Below are 22,428 nucleotides of genomic sequence, written 5' to 3'. Positions count from 1 at the left end.
CTAATATATAGAGAGAAAAAAAAACGTCAACTTATGGTAAACATGTGCTCTTGCTTGTTGAGAAAAATATACCATCGACTACACCTCTTATATGTACAGTCAAACTTTCTATTTTACAGAAAGCAGATTTAATAGATGAAGTCTTTTTGTGTTCCATCTTGTCTCCAAGTCTTGTGAAGTCTCAAGAGCAAAGTGTTGTGGATTCTAGTTATGGTATGCAAATTGCAATGCATTTTAATGAAAAGCAAAGTGCTAACAATTCTAAAGAGCAAAGGGCTCTTAATTCTGATTGTGTTGAGCAAAGTGCAGCTGTTATAAAACAAACATTAAAGGAATTACAAGATTCTCCATCCCATCATACCTCTAGTTTACTTTCTCCTTTTGGACGGAAAAAGCTGACTCACTTACTCACAGAGTATAGCGATGTATTCTAAAGTGATTTACCGTGGGTTTACCCCCTACACGTGATGTGCAACATGGCATAAATGTCCTGCCGGACACTAAACCAGTGAGTAAACCACCTTATCGTATGAGTGCTAGTGAGGACAAGGAGGTTGAGCGTCAGTTGGCTGACTACCTCGCCCGTGGTTTCATTAGACCTAGCACTTCTCCTTGGGCATCGCCAATTCTATTGGTAAAAAAGAAAGATGGTACTATACGCATATGCGTAGATTATCGTGGATTAAACGCCATAACCATCAAGAACAAGTATCCTCTGTCTCGAGTGGATGAGTTTGATCAACTCCATTGGGCAAGATACTATACAAAGATAGATCTTCGTTCAGGATAGAATTAGGTGCATATCCTTTTGAAAGATATCTCTAAGATTGCCTTTAGAACACGGTTCGGGCATTATGAGTTTTTGGTTATTCCTTTTGGTTTAACCAATGCCCCAGCTACATTTATGACACTCATGGATAGTGTTTTACGTCCCTATCTTCGAGAATTTGATGTGGTTTTCCTTAATGACATTCTTATTTACAGTAAGATTGAAGATGAACACGTAGAACACTTACGATTAGTGTTCGAATAGCTACGAACTCACGCCCTGTATGCTAAGCCAAGCAAGTGCGATTTATTTAAAACAGAGATACATTACCTCGGTAATATGTGATCCCTTATTCTGGCATCAAGATGGACACTAATAAGGTTGTGCCATTCTTCGATGGCCACATCCCAACACAGTTGAGGAGCTTCAAATCTTCTTAGGCATGGCTCGATTTTATCGACAATATATCCGTGATTATTCCAAAATCGTTGTTCCTATGGCGGATTAACTTAAGCAAGATAAGACCTTTTCTTGGGAAGAAGTGCAACAACACAGTTTTGAACATCTCAAGGTAGTTGTAGCCACTACTCCCATCCTAGCAATTTTTGACCCACTTAAGCCGTTTGTGCTAGAGATTGATGCTAGTGATAAAGCAATTGGTGCGGTACTTCTCCAGGAGGGAAGCCTATAGCCTTTGAAGGTAAAAAGTTTGATAGAGCTCAATAGAATTTATTTTGTCTATGAGAGGAATCTCTATGCCATAGTTCACACTTTACGAAAGTGGCAACACTATTTATATGGTGTCGAGTTTGAAGTGGTTTTTTACCATGAGAGCATAAATGGTTTACTACTCAAACGAAGTTGAAGGGTCGTAAATCTAGATGGGCAGAGATCCTTCAAGATTATGATTGTAAGCTATGATATTGCAAGGGGCGATATAATGTAGGAGCGGATGCACTAAGTTGGATGCCTCAGATTAATTCAGTTGCTTTCACGAAATTAAAGAGTAAATTTTTGGAGTCATTACGTGAAAAGTGTGCACAAGATTAATCATATGCTAAAGTGTGGAGTGCAATCTTAAGAAGGGATCCCTCACACTCACATGTCTCTGCATGGCCAAATCAACATGTTTCTGCACGTGCAGATAAAAACTCCAACACAGAGCTCCACCCCTACTCATGACGAGCTTAAGCGATGGAAGAGATTTTCCATTGATGATGGATACTTACTCTACAAGGGTAGAGTATGTGTGCCAAAGGACTCAGCCACTAGGCGCCAAATATTATTTGAGTGTCACAATAGTCCAAGTGCTGGTCATGCAAGTATTTGAAAGACATATGCCTTAGTTCAACGGCAATTTTATTAGCCAGGATTACATCATGATGTTCAAGAGTACGTACTAAACTGCTACCAGTGCTAAGTTAATAAGGCAGAGTGCCTCAAGGTAAGTGGCCTTTTACATCCTTTAGCAATTCCACAAGGTAAGTGGAAGAGTGTCTCTATGGATTTTGTAGTAGGACTACCTAATATAAATCATGGCCATGATGCCATATGGGTAATTGTAGACCGTCTAACAAAGATGTGTCAATTCATTTCAACTAAAACTACGGTTAAGATACCAAGGGAAAGTCTGAAGACGAGAAAACGTATAGGTCAAGTGGCATATAAGTTAGCTCTTCCCGAGCACTCACGAGTTTATCCTGTTTTTAATGTTAGTCGTTTACGAAAACAACTAGGACAGAATGATAATGTGTCATAATAATCAATATCTAATTCTCCTAAATGATTTTCTCATATTAAACTGATCATTTAATGTGGGGAAGTGCCAAGGGAGAAAAAGCTAGAATATTGGTTAAGTTAGCAAACCGGCCACAGTAGGGATCCAAAGGAGGGAAAATAGGGATCCAAAGGGGGGGCCATCTGCAAAAGAGCCATGTAAACAATGGGCTAAAAAGACCCTAAGGTTCAGCCCATTAAGACTTCCAAAATGCTAAGGTTCCAAAATTCAAAGGTTGTGTCCAAAGGTCAACCTTAGGGAAAATTGGATGCTTAGTGTGTGCCCAAAAAGTCTTTCTACATCCCTACATGGGAGGGGGAGAGCCCCAAAGGGATGAGAGAGAAAGCCACACACACACACACAGGCTCCCTTTACACAAAGGGAATGAGGGACACATGTCAGCTCCCTAGGCCAGATGCCCACAAGGTGTGCCCAATTCCTATTGGAAGACCCTTGAAGTGGACCAATGAGAATTAGGCTAGAGTAAATCTAGTTTAATTAATTTAAAAACATTTAATAAAAGAAACCAATAAGAATTAAGTGTCCTAGAAGACTATTGGGCAGTCTCCCAAGGGGTCCAATGAGCATTCAGGAGCCCCATGGCTTGCCTGATTCCTATTGGCCAGGAGACAAGGGGTCCAATGAGAGTTTAGTTTAATTATTTAATTATCTAAAGCTCTCACAAAAGGGGAAAGGGGGACACATGTCAGAAGGCTATCACTTATGCTGCTTAATCCCTATTGGCTTGACCTGGGGAGGTCCAATGAGGCAAAAGCCAGACTAACTTAGCAGCTAGGGCTCGCCCAAGAGAGAGAGGGGGCTGATTTTTGCTTGGCATTGACACTCACACTCTCACACTTGGCCATGTGTGAAGGGAAAATACTCTATCTCGTCCCAAGCTTTAATGGAGAGCTCATCACCTACTCCAAGCTTGTGAGATAGAAGCCTACATCAACACTCTCTTGGCATGTGGATGCAAATCCAACCAAGAGCCAAGCTTCAATGCATGCTCATCTTCTCTACCAAGCTAATTACTAAGATAATCTATGCTAATATGAGTGATTATGTGAGGAGATGTACTTCTTTCTCGTAAGATACTTCTTTTTCCTCTCAATCTACTCTCATACCCTGCTAGCTCTCACCATCTTCGAAGGTGTGTGAGGTCTTGGGTCTGAGAACGGGGATAATTCAAGTTGTGTTTGATTAAGTGTTTTGCTTGGTGTATGAAGCTTCCATCTTCATTGCACTAGCTAGTCTTGAAGGAACACAAAGAATTGTATTGTACAATGTCTCTCTTGATGGGAGAAACCATAATACAAAGCCTTTTGGAGGGGGGACCGGATCCATGCAAATCCGGTCCTCAACTGTTGTCAATAGTTTAATTGCTCTCTCTTTTGAAAGTATTGTCGATGCTATCTAACTAGGTGTTATGCTTTTTGTTGCTCTCTCCACCCAAGCACTCTTGTAATTCTCATTAGGAATCTATTCTAATGAAATGCCCACTATGTTCATGCTAATTTCCGCTACAAATAAGATTTTAGGCCATTAAATATTACATTGGTATCAGAGCTCAAGGTTTCTCTTTTCTTTCTCAAGAAGGGAGGTCCTCAAGCTAGCTACAAATGGTTAGTATTATTAATTGCCTGTGAGTAAGTAGAATAGGGATTTTTCAGCCTTGCAGTGCGCGTGCCTTTGTGTAGTTAACGGGGCATCACCGTCGAGAGCTATGGTCTTAATAGTGGAGTCCTACGGGGCTTGCCTACGGCTTAACCACTATTGAGCTATTAGAAGCTTGACAGGAGCCGGTGCTGTTTTGGTGTCGAAAGACCCTCTCTTCTATTCCTTGCAATTAATGGTATTCGAGCCGCGGGTACAGTAGCTTGAGTGCTTTTTCTAAAGGGGTAAAGAGGAGTAGCAACTAGGGCTTGAAGTGCCAAAGTACACCTAAAAGTTGTTAGAATGGCTGACAATATTAAAGAGAGTGAAATTAATGTTGATAACTTTGATTTTGCTCATGAGCAAGCTACTAATGATGCTTCAATGCTTGTTAATTATCTTGTTTCTAGGCTTCAACAAGCCATAGGCAATCCATCTCTCCAAAGTGAAGTGCAACGGCAGCTCCGTGCTCACGGGATTCTCCAAGCTCATCACCATGACGAGAGAACACCTAGGAAGCCTCCTTGTGAGACTACCAAAAGAGGTCTCTCTCCGATTCGGGAAGAAGAAGAGAATCCATATGAAGGGCTCAAGAACTTACTTCTTGATGATGCATCTCCTTCCCAAAGGAGAACTCAAGAGCCTCCACGGAAGGAACGAGAAAGAAGCGAGTCTCCCGCCACCTCGGCGGAGATGGCTCCACGAAGACGGCGGGCTAAACGCTCTCCATCACCACCAAAGCGGAGAAGACCATCACACTCTTCTCCACGCCATAATTCAAAGAGGGATGATAAAAAGCAAGAGAAGAAAAAGGCGAGAAAGAGGACACCCTCTTCTCCATCTTCTTCATCCTCTTCCTCTTATGAAAGCTATGGTGAAGACGACAAAGATCAAGACAAGAAAAAGGCGAGAAAGAGGTCACCCTCTTCTCCACCTTCTTCAAATTCTTCATCTTCTGAAGAAAGTGATGGTGCAACTTTTGAACCATCAAAAAGAAGAGGCCATAGGAAATCCTATGCCGCATGGAAGAGGTCGTCCAAGCTGAAGAAATTCAAAGAGGGAGGGAAGAGCATCTCTTTTCTTACCTATGATGGCACCTTCGGTACTACAGACAAAGTTTTGGCCTTTATCCAGCAATTCGATGCGGCGTTTGGAGATGAGGGCTTCACGGAGTCCTCTAAGCTACGCCATGTAGCTATGCACTTTCAAAAGTCCGCCAGACAATGGTGGTCTAGCCTACGAGCCAACGGTGAAGCTCCACGAACATGGAAGGCTTTAAGAGCTTCCATTATGAAGCAGTTTTTGGCCACCGATGCCAAAGACAAGGTACTCACCGAATGGCGAAGCTTAAAGCTCTCTCCCAATGAATCCATCCACAAATATGTAGACAAGTTTTGGGACCTACAACTCAAAGCCACTGTCTTCAAAAAGTTGGATTTTGGAGAGCAAAAGCAACAATTTTGTGCGGGCTTAACCGAAGAAATGGCGGAGTATGTCAACTCCCAAAGGCCACGTACCATATCGGCGGTAATACACCATACTATGGTGGCCTCGCGAATCAATTTCCAAACGGGGGGTAAAAGAAATAATAAGCCCCCGGAAAACAAAGGTTCCAATGAGCCTAAGGGGAAGGACAATGTCCAAAAGTCTCCTAAGGGCAATTCCAACAAAGCTAAAGAGAAGGGAGTTTACAAAGGAAAGAATAAACTCTCTCCTGAAGAGCTTGAGCGTTATCGTAAAGATAACCGGTGTTTCAAGTGCGGCGAACAAGGGCATGCGTACCGCGCTTGTCCCCAAAAGAACAACCGCCAAGATCCTCCTAGAGCTTCTTTGGTTGAAATCCAAGAGGAGGAGATTCATCAAACTCACCACAAAGGATCTCCTCTATGCCATGCTTGGGGAAAGGTAAGAGAACATGATGCTTTTATTCTCTTTGACCCTGGTTCTACTCACAATTTCATATCTATGGAGTTAGCCACCAAGCTAGGCATACAATCCTACGAGATGGGAGATATCCTACCCGCAGACAGTGCCTTCAAGGGGCAAGAAGCTTCAGTCACTCCCTTAATCGGGAAATTGAGGCTTCATGTCCAAGGCTATGTGGACAAAGAGGACTTCTTTATCTCTCCTCTCAAGCATGAGGATGTAATCCTAGGGGCACCATGGTTTGACCGTCTGGCTGCCCATGTTAAATTTCCTGAAAGGAGAATCTCCTTTAAGTTCAGGGAAAAGGACATGTATATAGATGCTAGGGAGATGGGTAACACCATCCCCATTGTACATACACCAGCTTTCAACAAGTCAATAAAGAGCTCTATTTCCGTGTACATGATTTTTGTTAAAGATTCTCAAAATGAACCTAATGCTTTAGCAAAAGAAAATAAAAGCAACCAAAAGGAATTAGAGTTATCCAAATTTCTCAAGGGGTTTCAAGATGTCTTTATTGACGACATCCCTTGTGAGCTACCTCCTAAACGAGGTAATGACGACCATGCAATTGAACTTCTTCCAGGAAGTTCACCGCCTAACAAACCTCCTTATAGAGTTTCTCAAGCTCAACAAGAGGAGATTATGCGGCAAGTGCATGAGTTAATTGAGAAGGGCATGGTTAGGCCTAGCTCATCTCCATTTTGCTCACCTGTGCTATTAGTGCAAAAGAAAGACGGCACATATCGTATGTGTGTCGACTATAGAGCACTAAATAGGATCACTATCAAGAATAGGTTTCCCGTTCCACGGGTAGAAGACCTATTTGATAAGCTACAAGGATCGACCTACTTCAGTAGGATTGACCTAAAAAGTGGCTATCATCAAATAAGGATAGTTGATCAAGACATTGTAAAGACCGCATTTCGTACTACATTTGGTCTTTATGAATACATTGTCATGCCTTTTGGCTTGACTAATGCACCAGCCACATTTAACCGCTTGATGGAGAAGCTGTTCAGACCTCATCGAACCTTCACTGGAGTGTTCTTTGATGATATTATCATCTACTCTAATTCATTAGAGGAACACAAGCAACACCTCCAGGTAATATTTCAAGTTTTAAGAGAGAATAAACTTTATGTTAATCGAAAGAAAAGTGAATTTTTCTTGCAAGAGATTCAATATTTAGGTCACATTATCTCTCAAGATGGAATCCAAATGGATCCATCCAAGTTAGAGGTAATAAAAGGATGGCCTAAACCAAGGAATCTTCATGAACTAAGAAGCTTTATAGGTATGTGTGCATACTATAGACGCTTCATAGAAAAGTTCTCACAAATTGCGGGACCATTACATGACCTAACAAAGAAAAATGTTAGGTATACGTGATCTGCTAAGGAGAACAATGCTTTCGAAAAACTTAAATAAAAGCTTATCTCTCAACCTGTGCTTACACTACCGGATCTCTCAAAACCATTTGAGGTCCAATGTGATGCTTGTGGTGATTGCCTTGGGGCTGTTTTGCTCCAAGAAGGGCACGCCATAGGCTATGAGAGTCGAAGGCTCGACCCTGTTGAGCAAGCTCTAGGCATATACGAAAAAGAACTCCTTGCAGTTCTACATGCCTTAGACTCATGGAAGCACTATTTATTGGGGACTCTTTCATTCTGCGAACGGATCACCAAAGTCTTAAGTACTTCATGACGCAGACCAAGCTCTCCGACAAACAAATGAGGTGGGCAAATTTCCTTTCGCAATTTCATTTTCATATTGCTCACATTGCTGGCAAGCATAATCAAGTAGCCGATGCACTCTCAAGACGACCGAGAGTGAATGCGGTTTCCATAGCAACTCACAATGATCTATCTTCAATGATAGATGAGTATGCTATTGATCCCGATTTTAGAGATGTGATTTCAGCCCTTGCATTAGGGAAGAAAGAAGAACCATTTACTTTACAAGATGGTTATCTTCTCTATGGCAATAGACTATGCGTTACTAACTCACTACGTGAGAAAGTAATGTATGAATCTCATGCTCCCCCGCATATGTAACATTTAATGGCCTAAAATCTTATTTGTAGCGGAAATTAGCATGAACATAGTGGGCATTTCATTAGAATAGATTCCTAATGAGAATTACAAGAGTGCTTGGGTGGAGAGAGCAACAAAAAGCATAACACCTAGTTAGATAGCATCGACAATACTTTCAAAAGAGAGAGCAATTAAACTATTGACAACAATTGAGGACCGGATTTGCATGGAGCCGGTCCCCCCTCCAAAAGGCTTTGTATTATGGTTTCTCCCATCAAGAGAGACATTGTACAATACAATTCTTTGTGTTCCTTCAAGACTAGCTAGTGCAATGAAGATGGAAGCTTCATACACCAAGCAAAACACTTAATCAAACACAACTTGAATTATCCCCGTTCTCAGACCCAAGACCTCACACACCTTCGAAGATGGTGAGAGCTAGCAGGGTATGAGAGTAGATTGAGAGGAAAAAGAAGTATCTTACGAGAAAGAAGTACATCTCCTCACATAATCACTCATATTAGCATAGCTTAGCTTAGTAATTAGCTTGGTAGAGAAGATGAGCATGCATTGAAGCTTGGCTCTTGGTTGGATTTGCATCCACATGCCAAGAGAGTGTTGATGTAGGCTTCTATCTCACAAGCTTGGAGTAGGTGATGAGCTCTCCATTAAAGCTTGGGAGGAGATAGAGTATTTTCCCTTCACACATGGCCAAGTGTGAGAGTGTGAGTGTCAATGCCAAGCAAAAATCAGCCCCCTCTCTCTCTTGGGCGAGCCCTAGCTGCTAAGTTAGTCTGGCTTTTGCCTCATTGGACCTCCCCAGGTCAAGCCAATAGGGATTAAGCAGCATAAGTGATAGCCTTCTGACATGTGTCCCCCTTTCCCCTTTTGTGAGAGCTTTAGATAATTAAATAATTAAACTAAACTCTCATTGGACCCCTTTGCCTCCTGGCCAATAGGAATCAGGCAAGCCATGGGGCTCCTGAATGCTCATTGGACCCCTTGGGAGACTGCCCAATAGTCTTCTAGGACACTTAATTCTTATTGGTTTCTTTTATTAAATGTTTTTAAATTAATTAAACTAGATTTACTCTAGCCTAATTCTCATTGGTCCACTTCAAGGGTCTTCCAATAGGAATTGGGCACACCTTGTGGGCATCTGGCCTAGGGAGCTGACATGTGTCCCTCATTCCCTTTGTGTAAAGGGAGCCTGTGTGTGTGTGTGTGGCTTTCTCTCTCATCCCTTTGGGGCTCGCCCCCTCCCATGTAGGGATGTAGAAAGACTTTTTGGGCACACACTAAGCATCCAATTTTCCCTAAGGTTGACCTTTGGACACAACCTTTGAATTTTGGAACCTTAGCATTTTGGAAGTCTTAATGGGCTGAACCTTAGGGTCTTTTTAGCCCATTGTTTCACATGGCTCTTTTGCAGATGGCCCCCCCTTTGGATCCCTATTTTCCCTCCTTTGGATCCCTACTGTGGCCGGTCTGCTAACTTAACCAATATTCTAGCTTTTTCTCCCTTGGCACTTCCCCACATTAAATGATCAGTTTAATATGAGAAAATCATTTAGGAGAATTAGATATTGATTATTATGACATTACCTCTCTCTTGAAATCATAGTCGTCCTCGACTATGGTGTAGAGAAGATAAAGCATATGCATGAGTCCTTTTCTTAGCGGGTAGAGGATCCCTATGTTACCCTACGACATCATTCCATAATAGATGACTAGTCCATTTGGCGCTTGAGAGCCTGAGGCTACCGCAAGCATGTCTGCACATTAGTCCTATCAGTCTTCCATAGTAGAGTGACAAGCTCTACTTGGTGTTCGGGAGACGTCGTCTCCGCAAACTTGATCTAAGCATGCATACTACTTCATTTTTGTGCACAAATAAAGAAAAAGAGAGTCTTATAAGACAAAAATTTTTGTTCATTTTTAACATTTTGTACATTTGCTTACTCTTGGGAAGCATTGTAAGCATTGACAAGGTTTAGGTTATCCTTTAATTGTATGCCTTGCATCCATCTAGCATCTTCAAAAGGATAATTCTTAAACTTAATAAGATATCGTCTGATAGTCTTACCGCCTCTTAATACCTTGTCTTCATGTCGGAGAATGGACTCGGGCTGCAGCACCTCCTCGTGGTCCTCGATCTCCGGTGGGTCTTCAATAGTTGGTTCTTGAGGTGGCTCTCCTTTGTAAGGCTTTAAGAGGCTCACATGAAAAGCATTGTGTATGAGCCAATGATTGGGCAACTTAAGTTGATAGGCCATCTCATTGATTGGCCTAAGAATCTGGAAGGGACCATAGTACCTTTTTGCTAGTTTAGCATAGTACTTTTGGTGGCCCGTAGGATTCTTGCCCGTCGTGTGCCTTAATCGAGCCTTGGGAAACTTTAACAAGACCCAATCGTTTTCTTTAAAGGCTTGGGCTCTTCTGTGCTTGTCAGCAGCAGCCTTTTGCCTTTGCTGTGAGATAGAGATAGCATCCTTAATCTTTTGGAAAGATTCTTGTAGGTCTCGGCTATACTCATCTGCAGCGAAGATCTTCCCATGTACCTTAAGTAGCAAGGGACTTTTTGATCTTCCCTCAATTACCTCGAAAGGTGCTTTTCCTGTAGAAGTATGTACAGTGTTATTGTAAGCATACTCTACTAAGGGTAAGTACTTCTCCCATTGGGATCTTTGATCTAATTCCGTTACATAGGCTTTTAGTAGATCGAGAATAGTTAGGTTAGCTATTTCACTTTGGCCATCAGTTTGTGGATGATAGGCCGAAGAGAAGTTTAGCCTTGTTGCTAAATTCTCAAAGAGACCCTTCCAAAAATTACTGGTCATTCTAGGATCTCTATCCGACACTATGGACATTGGCAAGCCATGGTACTTGAAAATTTGTGAAATGAAGAGGGTTGCCATTTGATGGGCTTTGATAGTATTTTTGACAGGTATAAAATGAGCTTGTTTACTGAACCTGTCTACTATCGTCCATATTCCCGTATTCCCATGGATAGACTTAGGCAATCCAAAGATAAAATCCATGGATATGCTCTCCCACGGTGAATTAGGGATTGGCAAGGGTTGAAGCAATCCAAGTTGCTTCCCTCTATCAAATTTTGTCTTTTGACATACCACACATTTGGAAACATACTCATGTATGTTCACTTTCATGGTAGGCCAATAGAAATATGTTTCAATTCCCTTTAGGGTAGACCGAATCCCTCTATGCCCCGCATATGGGGGAGCATGAGATTCATACATTACTTTCTCACGTAGTGAGTTAGTAACGCATAGTCTATTGCCATAGAGAAGATAACCATCTTGTAAAGTAAATGGTTCTTCTTTCTTCCCTAATGCAAGGGCTGAAATCACATCTCTAAAATCGGGATCAATAGCATACTCATCTATCATTGAAGATAGATCATTGTGAGTTGCTATGGAAACCGCATTCACTCTCGGTCTTCTTGAGAGTGCATCGGCTACTTGATTATGCTTGCCAGCAATGTGAGCAATATGAAAATGAAATTGCGAAAGGAAATTTGCCCACCTCATTTGTTTGTCGGAGAGCTTGGTCTGCGTCATGAAGTACTTAAGACTTTGGTGATCCGTTCGCAGAATGAAAGGAGTCCCCAATAAATAGTGCTTCCATGAGTCTAAGGCATGTAGAACTGCAAGGAGTTCTTTTTCGTATATGCCTAGAGCTTGCTCAACAGGGTCGAGCCTTCGACTCTCATAGCCTATGGCGTGCCCTTCTTGGAGCAAAACAGCCCCAAGGCAATCACCACAAGCATCACATTGGACCTCAAATGGTTTTGAGAGATCCGGTAGTGTAAGCACAGGTTGAGAGATAAGCTTTTCTTTAAGTTTTTCGAAAGCATTGTTCTCCTTAGCAGACCACGTATACCTAACATTTTTCTTTGTTAGGTCATGTAATGGTCCCGCAATTTGTGAGAACTTTTCTATGAAGCGTCTATAGTATGCACACATACCTATAAAGCTTCTTAGTTCATGAAGATTCCTTGGTTTAGGCCATCCTTTTACTACCTCTAACTTGGATGGATCCATTTGGATTCCATCTTGAGAGATAATGTGACCTAAATATTGAATCTCTTGCAAGAAAAATTCACTTTTCTTTCGATTAACATAAAGTTTATTCTCTCTTAAAACTTGAAATATTACCTGGAGGTGTTGCTTGTGTTCCTCTAATGAATTAGAGTAGATGATAATATCATCAAAGAACACTCCAGTGAAGGTTCGATGAGGTCTGAACAGCTTCTCCATCAAGCGGTTAAATGTGGCTGGTGCATTAGTCAAGCCAAAAGGCATGACAATGTATTCGTAAAGACCAAATGTAGTACGAAATGCGGTCTTTACAATGTCTTGATCAACTATCCTTATTTGATGATAGCCACTTTTTAGGTCAATCCTACTGAAGTAGGTCGATCCTTGTAGCTTATCAAATAGGTCTTCTACCCGTGGAACGGGAAACCTATTCTTGATAGTGATCCTATTTAGTGCTCTATAGTCGACACACATACGATATGTGCCGTCTTTCTTTTGCACTAATAGCACAGGTGAGCTAAATGGAGATGAGCTAGGCCTAACCATGCCCTTCTCAATTAACTCATGCACTTGCCGCATAATCTCCTCTTGTTGAGCTTGAGAAACTCTATAAGGAGGTTTGTTAGGCGGTGAACTTCCTGGAAGAAGTTCAATTGCATGGTCGTCATTACCTCGTTTAGGAGGTAGCTCACAAGGGATGTCGTCAAGAAAGACATCTTGAAACCCCTTGAGAAATTTGGATAACTCTAATTCCTTTTGGTTGCTTTTATTTTCTTTTGCTAAAGCATTAGGTTCATTTTGAGAATCTTTAACAAAAATCATGTACACGGAAATAGAGCTCTTTATTGACTTGTTGAAAGCTGGTGTATGTACAATGGGGATGGTGTTACCCATCTCCCTAGCATCTATATACATGTCCTTTTCCCTGAACTTAAAGGAGATTCTCCTTTCACGAAATTTAACATGGGCAGCCAGACGGTCAAACCATGGTGCCCCTAGGATTACATCCTCATGCTTGAGAGGAGAGATAAAGAAGTCCTCTTTGTCCACATAGCCTTCGACATGAAGCCTCAATTTCCCGATTAAGGGAGTGACTGAAGCTTCTTGCCCCTTGAAGGCACTGTCTGCGGGTAGGATATCTCCCATCTCGTAGGATTGTATGCCTAGCTTGGTGGCTAACTCCATAGATATGAAATTGTGAGTAGAACCAGGGTCAAAGAGAATAAAAGCATCATGTTCTCTTACCTTTCCCCAAGCATGGCATAGAGGAGATCCTTTGTGGTGAGTTTGATGAATCTCCTCCTCTTGGATTTCAACCAAAGAAGCTCTAGGAGGATCTTGGCGGTTGTTCTTTTGGGGACAAGCGCGGTACGCATGCCCTTGTTCGCCGCACTTGAAACACCGGTTATCTTTACGATAACGCTCAAGCTCTTCAGGAGAGAGTTTATTCTTTCCTTTGTAAACTCCCTTCTCTTTAGCTTTGTTGGAATTGCCCTTAGGAGACTTTTGGACATTGTCCTTCCCCTTAGGCTCATTGGAACCTTTGTTTTCCGGGGGCTTATTATTTCTTTTACCCCCCGTTTGGAAATTGATTCGCGAGGCCACCATAGTATGGTGTATTACTGCCGATATGGTACGTGGCCTTTGGGAGTTGACATACTCCGCCATTTCTTCGGTTAAGCCCGCACAAAATTGTTGCTTTTGCTCTCCAAAATCCAACTTTTTGAAGACAGTGGCTTTGAGTTGTAGGTCCCAAAACTTGTCTACATATTTGTGGATGGATTCATTGGGAGAGAGCTTTAAGCTTCGCCATTCGGTGAGTACCTTGTCTTTGGCATCGGTGGCCAAAAACTGCTTCATAATGGAAGCTCTTAAAGCCTTCCATGTTCGTGGAGCTTCACCGTTGGCTCGTAGGCTAGACCACCATTGTCTGGCGGACTTTTGAAAGTGCATAGCTACATGGCGTAGCTTAGAGGACTCCGTGAAGCCCTCATCTCCAAACGCCGCATCGAATTGCTGGATAAAGGCCAAAACTTTGTCTGTAGCACCGAAGGTGCCATCATAGGTAAGAAAAGAGATGCTCTTCCCTCCCTCTTTGAATTTCTTTAGCTTGGACGACCTCTTCCATGCGGCATAGGATTTCCTATGGCCTCTTCTTTTTGATGGTTCAAAAGTTGCACCATCACTTTCTTCAGAAGATGAAGAATTTGAAGAAGGTGGAGAAGAGGGTGACCTCTTTCTCGCCTTTTTCTTGTCTTGATCTTTGTCGTCTTCACCATAGCTTTCATAAGAGGAAGAGGATGAAGAAGATGGAGAAGAGGGTGTCCTCTTTCTCGCCTTTTTCTTCTCTTGCTTTTTATCATCCCTCTTTGAATTATGGCGTGGAGAAGAGTGTGATGGTCTTCTCCGCTTTGGTGGTGATGGAGAGCGTTTAGCCCGCCGTCTTCGTGGAGCCATCTCCGCCGAGGTGGCGGGAGACTCGCTTCTTTCTCGTTCCTTCGGTGGAGGCTCTTGAGTTCTCCTTTGGGAAGGAGATGCATCATCAAGAAGTAAGTTCTTGAGCCCTTCATATGGATTCTCTTCTTCTTCCCGAATCGGAGAGAGACCTCTTTTGGTAGTCTCACAAGGAGGCTTCCTAGGTGTTCTCTCGTCATGGTGATGAGCTTGGAGAATCCCGTAAGCACGGAGCTGCCGTTGCACTTCACTTTGGAGAGATGGATTGCCCATGGCTTGTTGAAGCCTAGAAACAAGATAATTAACAAGCATTGAAGCATCATTAGTAGCTTGCTCATGAGCAAAATCAAAGTTATCAACATTAATTTCACTCTCTTTAATATTGTCAGCCATTCTAACAACTTTTAGGTGTAAACTTTTTAGGTGTACTTTGGCACTTCAAGCCCTAGTTACTACTCCTCTTTACCCCTTTAGAAAAAGCACTCAAGCTACTGTACCCGCGGCTCGAATACCATTAATTGCAAGGAATAGAAGAGAGGGTCTTTCGACACCAAAACAGCACCGGCTCCTGTCAAGCTTCTAATAGCTCAATAGTGGTTAAGCCGTAGGCAAGCCCCGTAGGACTCCACTATTAAGACCATAGCTCTCGACGGTGATGCCCCGTTAACTGCACAAAGGCAGGCGCACTGCAAGGCTGAAAAATCCCTATTCTACTTACTCACAGGCAATTAATAATACCAACCATTTGTAGCTAGCTTGAGGACCTCCCTTCTTGAGCAAGAAAAGAGAAACCTTCATCTTTGATTCAGTCTACCCTAAAGGGAATTGAAACATATTTCTATTGGCCTACCATGAAAGTGAACATACATGAGTATGTTTCCAAATGTGTGGTATGTCAAAAGACAAAATTTGATAGAGGGAAGCAACTTGGATTGCTTCAACCCTTGCCAATCCCTAATTCACCGTGGGAGAGCATATCCATGGATTTTATCTTTGGATTGACTAAGTCTATCCATGGGAATACGGGAATATGGACGATAGTAGACAGGTTCAGTAAACAAGCTCATTTTATACCTGTCAAAAAGACTATCAAAGCCCATCAAATGGCAACCCTCTTCATTTCACAAATTTTCAAGTACCATGGCTTGCCAATGTCCATAGTGTCGGATAGAGATCCTAGAATGACCAGTAATTTCTGGAAGGGTCTCTTTGAGAATTTAGCAACAAGGCTAAACTTCTCTTCAGCCTATCATCCACAAACTGATGGCCAAAGTGAAATAGCTAACCTAACTATTCTCGATCTACTAAAAGCCTATGTAACGGAAGTAGATCAAAGATCCATACTCATGCTTGAGAGGAGAGATAAAGAAATCCTCTTTGTCCACATAGCCTTGGACATGAAGCCTCAATTTCCCGATTAAGGGAGTGACTGAAGCTTCTTGCCCCTTGAAGGCACTGTCTGCGGATAGGATATCTCCCATCTCGTAGGATTGTATGCCTAGCTTGGTGGCTAACTCCATAGATATAAAATTGTGAGTAGAACCAGGGTCAAAGAGAATAAAAGCATCATGTTCTCTTACCTTTCCCCAAGCATGGCATAGAGGAGATCCTTTGTGGTGAGTTTGGTGAATCTCCTCCTCTTGGATTTCAACCAAAGAAGCTCTAGGAGGATCTTGGCGGTTGTTCTTTTGGGGACAAGCGCGGTACGCATGCCCTTGTTCGCCGCACTTGAAACACCCGTTATCTTTACGATAACGCTCAAGCTCTTCAGGAGAGAGTTTATTCTTTCCTTTGTAAACTCCCTTCTCTTTAGCTTTGTTGGAATTGCCCTTAGGAGACTTTTGGACATTGTCCTTCCCCTTAGGCTCATTGGAACCTTTGTTTTCCGGGGGCTTATTATTTCTTTTACCCCCCGTTTGGAAATTGATTCGCGAGGCCACCATAGTATGGTGTATTACCGCCGATATGGTACGTGGCCTTTGGGAGTTGACATACTCCGCCATTTCTTCGGTTAAGCCCGCACAAAATTGTTGCTTTTGCTCTCCAAAATCCAACTTTTTGAAGACAGTGGCCTTGAGTTGTAGGTCCCAAAACTTGTCTACATATTTGTGGATGGATTCATTGGGAGAGAGCTTTAAGCTTCGCCATTCGGTGAGTACCTTGTCTTTGGCATCGGTGGCCAAAAACTGCTTCAAAATGGAAGCTCTTAAAGCCTTCCATGTTCGTGGAGCTTCACCGTTGGCTCGTAGGCTAGACCACCATTGTCTGGCGGACTTTTGAAAGTGCATAGCTACATGGCGTAGCTTAGAGGACTCCGTGAAGCCCTCATCTCCAAACGCCGCATCGAATTGCTGGATCTTCTCTACACCATAGTCGAGGACGACTATGATTTCAAGAGAGAGGTAATGTCATAATAATCAATATCTAATTCATCTAAATGATTTTCTCATATTAAACTGATCATTTAATGTGGGGAAGTGCCAAGGGAGAAAAAGCTAGAATATTGGTTAAGTTAGCAGACCGGCCACAGTAGGGATCCAAAGGAGGGAAAATAGGGATCCAAAGGGGGGGCCATCTGCAAAAGAGCCATGTGAAACAATGGGCTAAAAAGACCCTAAGGTTCAGCCCATTAAGACTTCCAAAATGCTAAGGTTCCAAAATTCAAAGGTTGTGTCCAAAGGTCAACCTTAGGGAAAATTGGATGCTTAGTGTGTGCCCAAAAAGTCTTTCTACATCCCTACATGGGAGGGGGCGAGCCCCAAAGGGATGAGAGAGAAAGCCACACACACACACACACAGGCTCCCTTTACACAAAGGGAATGAGGGACACATGTCAACTCCCTAGGCCAGATGCCCACAAGGTGTGCCCAATTCCTATTGGAAGACCCTTGAAGTGGACCAATGAGAATTAGGCTAGAGTAAATCTAGTTTAATTAATTTAAAAACATTTAATAAAAGAAACCAATAAGAATTAAGTGTCCTAGAAGACTATTGGGCAGTCTCCCAAGGGGTCCAATGAGCATTCAGGAGCCCCATGGCTTGCCTGATTCCTATTGGCCAGGAGGCAAAGGGGTCCAATGAGAGTTTAGTTTAATTATTTAATTATCTAAAGCTCTCACAAAAGGGGAAAGGGGGACACATGTCAGAAGGCTATCACTTATGCTGCTTAATCCCTATTGGCTTGACCTGGGGAGGTCCAATGAGGCAAAAGCCAGACTAACTTAGCAGCTAGGGCTCGCCCAAGAGAGAGAGGGGGCTGATTTTTGCTTGGCATTGACACTCACACTCTCACACTTGGCCATGTGTGAAGGGAAAATACTCTATCTCCTCCCAAGCTTTAATGGAGAGCTCATCACCTACTCCAAGCTTGTGAGATAGAAGCCTACATCAACACTCTCTTGGCATGTGGATGCAAATCCAACCAAGAGCCAAGCTTCAATGCATGCTCATCTTCTCTACCAAGCTAATTACTAAGCTAAGCTATGCTAATATGAGTGATTATGTGAGGAGATGTACTTCTTTCTCGTAAGATACTTCTTTTTCCTCTCAATCTACTCTCATACCCTGCTAGCTCTCACCATCTTCGAAGGTGTGTGAGGTCTTGGGTCTGAGAACGGGGATAATTCAAGTTGTGTTTGATTAAGTGTTTTGCTTGGTGTATGAAGCTTCCATTTTCATTGCACTAGCTAGTCTTGAAGGAACACAAAGAATTGTATTATACAATGTCTCTCTTGATGGGAGAAACCATAATACAAAGCCTTTTGGAGGGGGGACCGGCTCCATGCAAATCCGGTCCTCAACTGTTGTCAATAGTTTAATTGCTCTCTCTTTTGAAAGTATTGTCGATGCTATCTAACTAGGTGTTATGCTTTTTGATGCTCTCTCCACCCAAGCACTCTTGTAATTCTCATTAGGAATCTATTCTAATGAAATGCCCACTATGTTCATGCTAATTTCCGTTACAAATAAGATTTTAGGTCATTAAATGTTACATAATGTCATTGACATAGGTGTGTTAGTTGACATTATAGAACTGCCAAACATCTCTCATGAACCCAAAAAGATTTTGGATTCTCATGAGCTTCGTACCAGACATCATGTCAGACGATGGGTGTTGGTAAAATGGCTAGATAGAACTGAAGAAGGTTCTACATGGGAGAACGTCTCTGCACTTAAGACACGTTTTCCTACGTTTGTTTTCGAGGACCAAAACGATTCTCCAAGAGGAGGGTAATGTAAGGACATGGGTCCTACCGGCAAGGCCACCGACATGGGCGGACATTGTGTATGCTAGGGAGAGGCTATAAGATAGCATGGTTGGGTGGAGACTAGCACACGACATTACTCTCCTCCTTTCACTAACTCTTAGCATGATCTATACATTTGGCATCTTTCAATTTGAGATCTCTTTATGTCTCTTGCTTGTGAGCGACTTATGTCTCAAAGTTGAGGCCGCTCATTACATACTTGCCCAACACCATCTTCTCTCGCTTGATGCTGGCTTGGTTGTATCAAGATTTAGTTGCATTTTCTATGACACCATCTTCCTTTGATGAGATGTCTATTGAGCGGCTTGCTCGAGTATAAGCCCCCCCGCCCCCCCTTCTCTCTCTCTCTCTCTATATATATATATATATATATATGTATATGCATACAATAATATATTTTGGATTTATATATGTTATATGCATATGTGCATTGAAGTTCTTAATGCATATGAATTCATATACGTGTCTGAACTTTGTTTCGTGGTTCCTAATCCACTCAGAATCTAGACTATTCCTTGTTTTAACAAAGCTTCTACTTCATGTGGTCTCTTTGCTTTGTGTGCATTTCTTTCATATGCAAGAATAGGAAGACTTTAGAAGGTGAACTTTCATAGAATTCTAATATCCATTGGTGGATTTCAAAAGATGAAGGAATTTAAGCTACGCGTATTGAATTTTCATTCTTTAAGTAGGCAAGTGGATATGACACGAAGAAAGTCTCTTAGTGTCAAATTGAGGAGAAGGAAAGGGAACCTCCTTCAGTCACCAAGTGTGGCTTTAGCAAGTGTACTACTTTTTAGGCCTTCTTAGAGGTTTTGTTTCACCTACTTTATAAGCTTTGATCATAGTAACACACATTATACCACAAATAGTTTAATCTCTCTCTCCCCACCCCCCCTCCCCCTCCTTCTCTCTCTCCCCCCTCCTTTTAAGGCCGCCCTTGTCACTATATGGCACGGGGTCGAGGGGATCTAGGGTCCAAATTTGAGCTCATGTTCAAGTGATTCAGTGCCTGATTGGGAAGGGACCCTCCCACGTTGGCAGATTGGCTTAAAGATACTATATCCTCAGTCTTTTTTAAAGTTATGGACGTGGGGCAGCTTTGATCTTCACCGTTTAATCGCCAGGATGAATTAGGAGTGAACTAGGCGTGAAGTACGATACTGTATGTTTGGCAAGACGACATGGCCACTGATGCACGCTAGCATGGCGATAGGGTTTTTGTGTGGCAAGCAAGAGGCCTCGGGCTCCACCCACACCCCCTAGGCCGGTGAACTTTAGGTGGGCTAAACTCGGGCGTCGTCTTTGTCCCTAGTTCACCATGGCAATCGGACGGAGGATATCAAAACTGTGCGCCCTCCCTCAATCTGGGCCCTTGATTCCCTTTGGATCCCGACCCCGAGCCATACAGTGATGAGGCCCATTTTCGCCCATTAGTTTACCATGGCGATGAGACGAAGGAGATCAAAACCGTGTGCTTCCTCAATTGGGGCCCTCCCATATAAGGGACAGGGATCCACATTTTGATCCCAATAGACAACATTGCTCCTTGTTGACAGTAGTGGGTACCCAGCTGTAAAACATAAAAAAATGTCTCATTAGTGGAAAAATGACAGTATTAATTAGTGAGAAGGGGTTCACAGTAGAACGAAAAGGGAGTAGGCCAGGCCTCGTTGATAACTAACACGGGCATAACTCATGGGATCAACGGCAAGGGCAAGATCAGCCGTTGATCGCATGCTTGGTTTAATAAAAAAACAGCGTTCCTTGTTGCGCGTCCGGCCCTTCGAACCCACGATGTCCCGCTATGCAACCCACAGCGAAAAGCTTGGCCCTCCCTACAGCGTCAATCCGACGGCCCACATCACATGCCGGCCATCCACTCGCCCCTACCATTGATCCCGCGAGTTGGGACCCGTGCTATTTATAAATGGTAGACCAGGTGGAAGCAGGGACATTGTTTCTTTTTTCATCTCTCTCTCTCTCTCTCACTCTCTCATATGAATTATGGGACTCGTCTCTCTTTGCAAGTTGCCTCCGTCCTTGCACCGCTCGAACTGCACTGTCGTCCCTCTCTTTCCATGCTACTGCAACGCGTGAGAGACATGGAGAGTCGAGACGCTTGCAGCGCTTGAGGGTCTCTCTCGCTCTCTCTCTCTCTCTCTCTCTCTCACACACACACACACACACACACACACAGTCTACATGATAGGGAGGAGAGGATGGCGGGATTGGTCAGGCGAAGGGCGAGAGGAGAGGTGGCGACATAGACGGCACGACAGTGGGCAGAGGGCGAGGCCGACAGAAACTGGAGAGTGGGGCACAATAGCGGGCTGTTGTGAGGGGAGGGGGAATATTCTCAATTTTTGAGGTGTTTTTATTTAGAGGGAGCCAGTAGTAGAGACGAACGAAGCAGAGGTGCGCTTCAGGTATTTCTCCGCAAAAACTTAACTGGGAGGATAAATGTGCATGCGCATGTTTGTAAAGCACCATATCCATTTCAAACGCTGAATGCAGTAGCCGAGAGTGTGCGCGCGCGGATGCACTGCGTCGCCCCCATTTGTCCTCTCAAGCAAGGATTATAATTCTGGAAGCAAATTTTTGCTGTAGAGGAGGGGGACATAGATGGATCCAGGAGACAGAAGGGATGATGAATATGACTCCATCTTCTTCAGAACAGGTACAGCCGTTGTATGTGGTCTAGTTGCAGGTAGTGTGTGGGGTTCTGTGGTTGCAGCTTGGCGGGGATATTCCTGCAGTTGAAAGAAATGTTGCCCTTTCTGGCATGAAGAAGACCCTGCACGTTGGGTGATTATGGTCTCACATATGCTGCTGTTGCTGGTGTGTTTGCTTTTACGGATGCTTCTGCTGAAAAAATCTGTGGCAAGAAGGACATGTGGAATAGTGTCATCGGTGGTCTTGCTGCTGGCTCTGTCATGGGTATACGAGGTATGCTACTTTCTTTCCACATTTTCCAGTAGGCGGCATTTACAAAAGTTTCACCTTAAACATGGGTGAGTTTGATTTTTCTTGTTTTGATAGTCGTAGGGTTGAGATAATTTCAATTGGGACTTGCGAAGTAGTGGTCGAGACATGCTATTGTGTCTAACTTTGTCGATGACCTTCATATTTTGCTTTGAAAAACTTCAATGATTTTAACAGGAGAAGTGATTTTATGGTCAAGGTTTGGGAAAGTTCCAGTTCCATTCTTTAAGCTGTCTAAGGGGGAGTGCATTGATTTTTTCCTTATAGGGAATATTTGTTAATTGGAAAGTGTGGTCAATGGATTAATTTGCATGAACTTGCTCCACCTCTGCAACCATTGCCGATTGCTAGTAAGACATGGAATTGGGCCCTTGTATTTTGTATGAAGGTGGTGATTCATGTGTATTAAGGAAGCCTTTTCGCCACATGTAGCCACACGCAAAGAGGTGACTAAATAAAGAATAGTTATCTAGACAGAAGAATCCATGACACTCTA

The 22,428-nt window shown here is 42.9% G+C and overlaps 1 pseudogene; it reads left to right on the top strand.

The window, feature by feature from the left end:
* The first annotated feature begins 20,999 nt into the window (after nucleotides 1-20,999).
* On the top strand, nucleotides 21,000-22,124 carry LOC147444327 (outer envelope pore protein 16-3, chloroplastic/mitochondrial pseudogene; annotated as a pseudogene).
* The last annotated feature ends 304 nt before the right edge of the window (nucleotides 22,125-22,428 follow it).

The sequence above is a fragment of the Adiantum capillus-veneris genome, chromosome 13 (assembly GCF_014529385.1).
Source record: "Adiantum capillus-veneris isolate H3 chromosome 13, ASM1452938v2, whole genome shotgun sequence".
Classification (NCBI taxonomy): Eukaryota; Viridiplantae; Streptophyta; class Polypodiopsida; order Polypodiales; family Pteridaceae; genus Adiantum; species Adiantum capillus-veneris.
The sequence above is the reverse complement of the archived record's forward strand: the minus strand, read 5'-3'. Positions and strand labels throughout refer to the sequence as shown.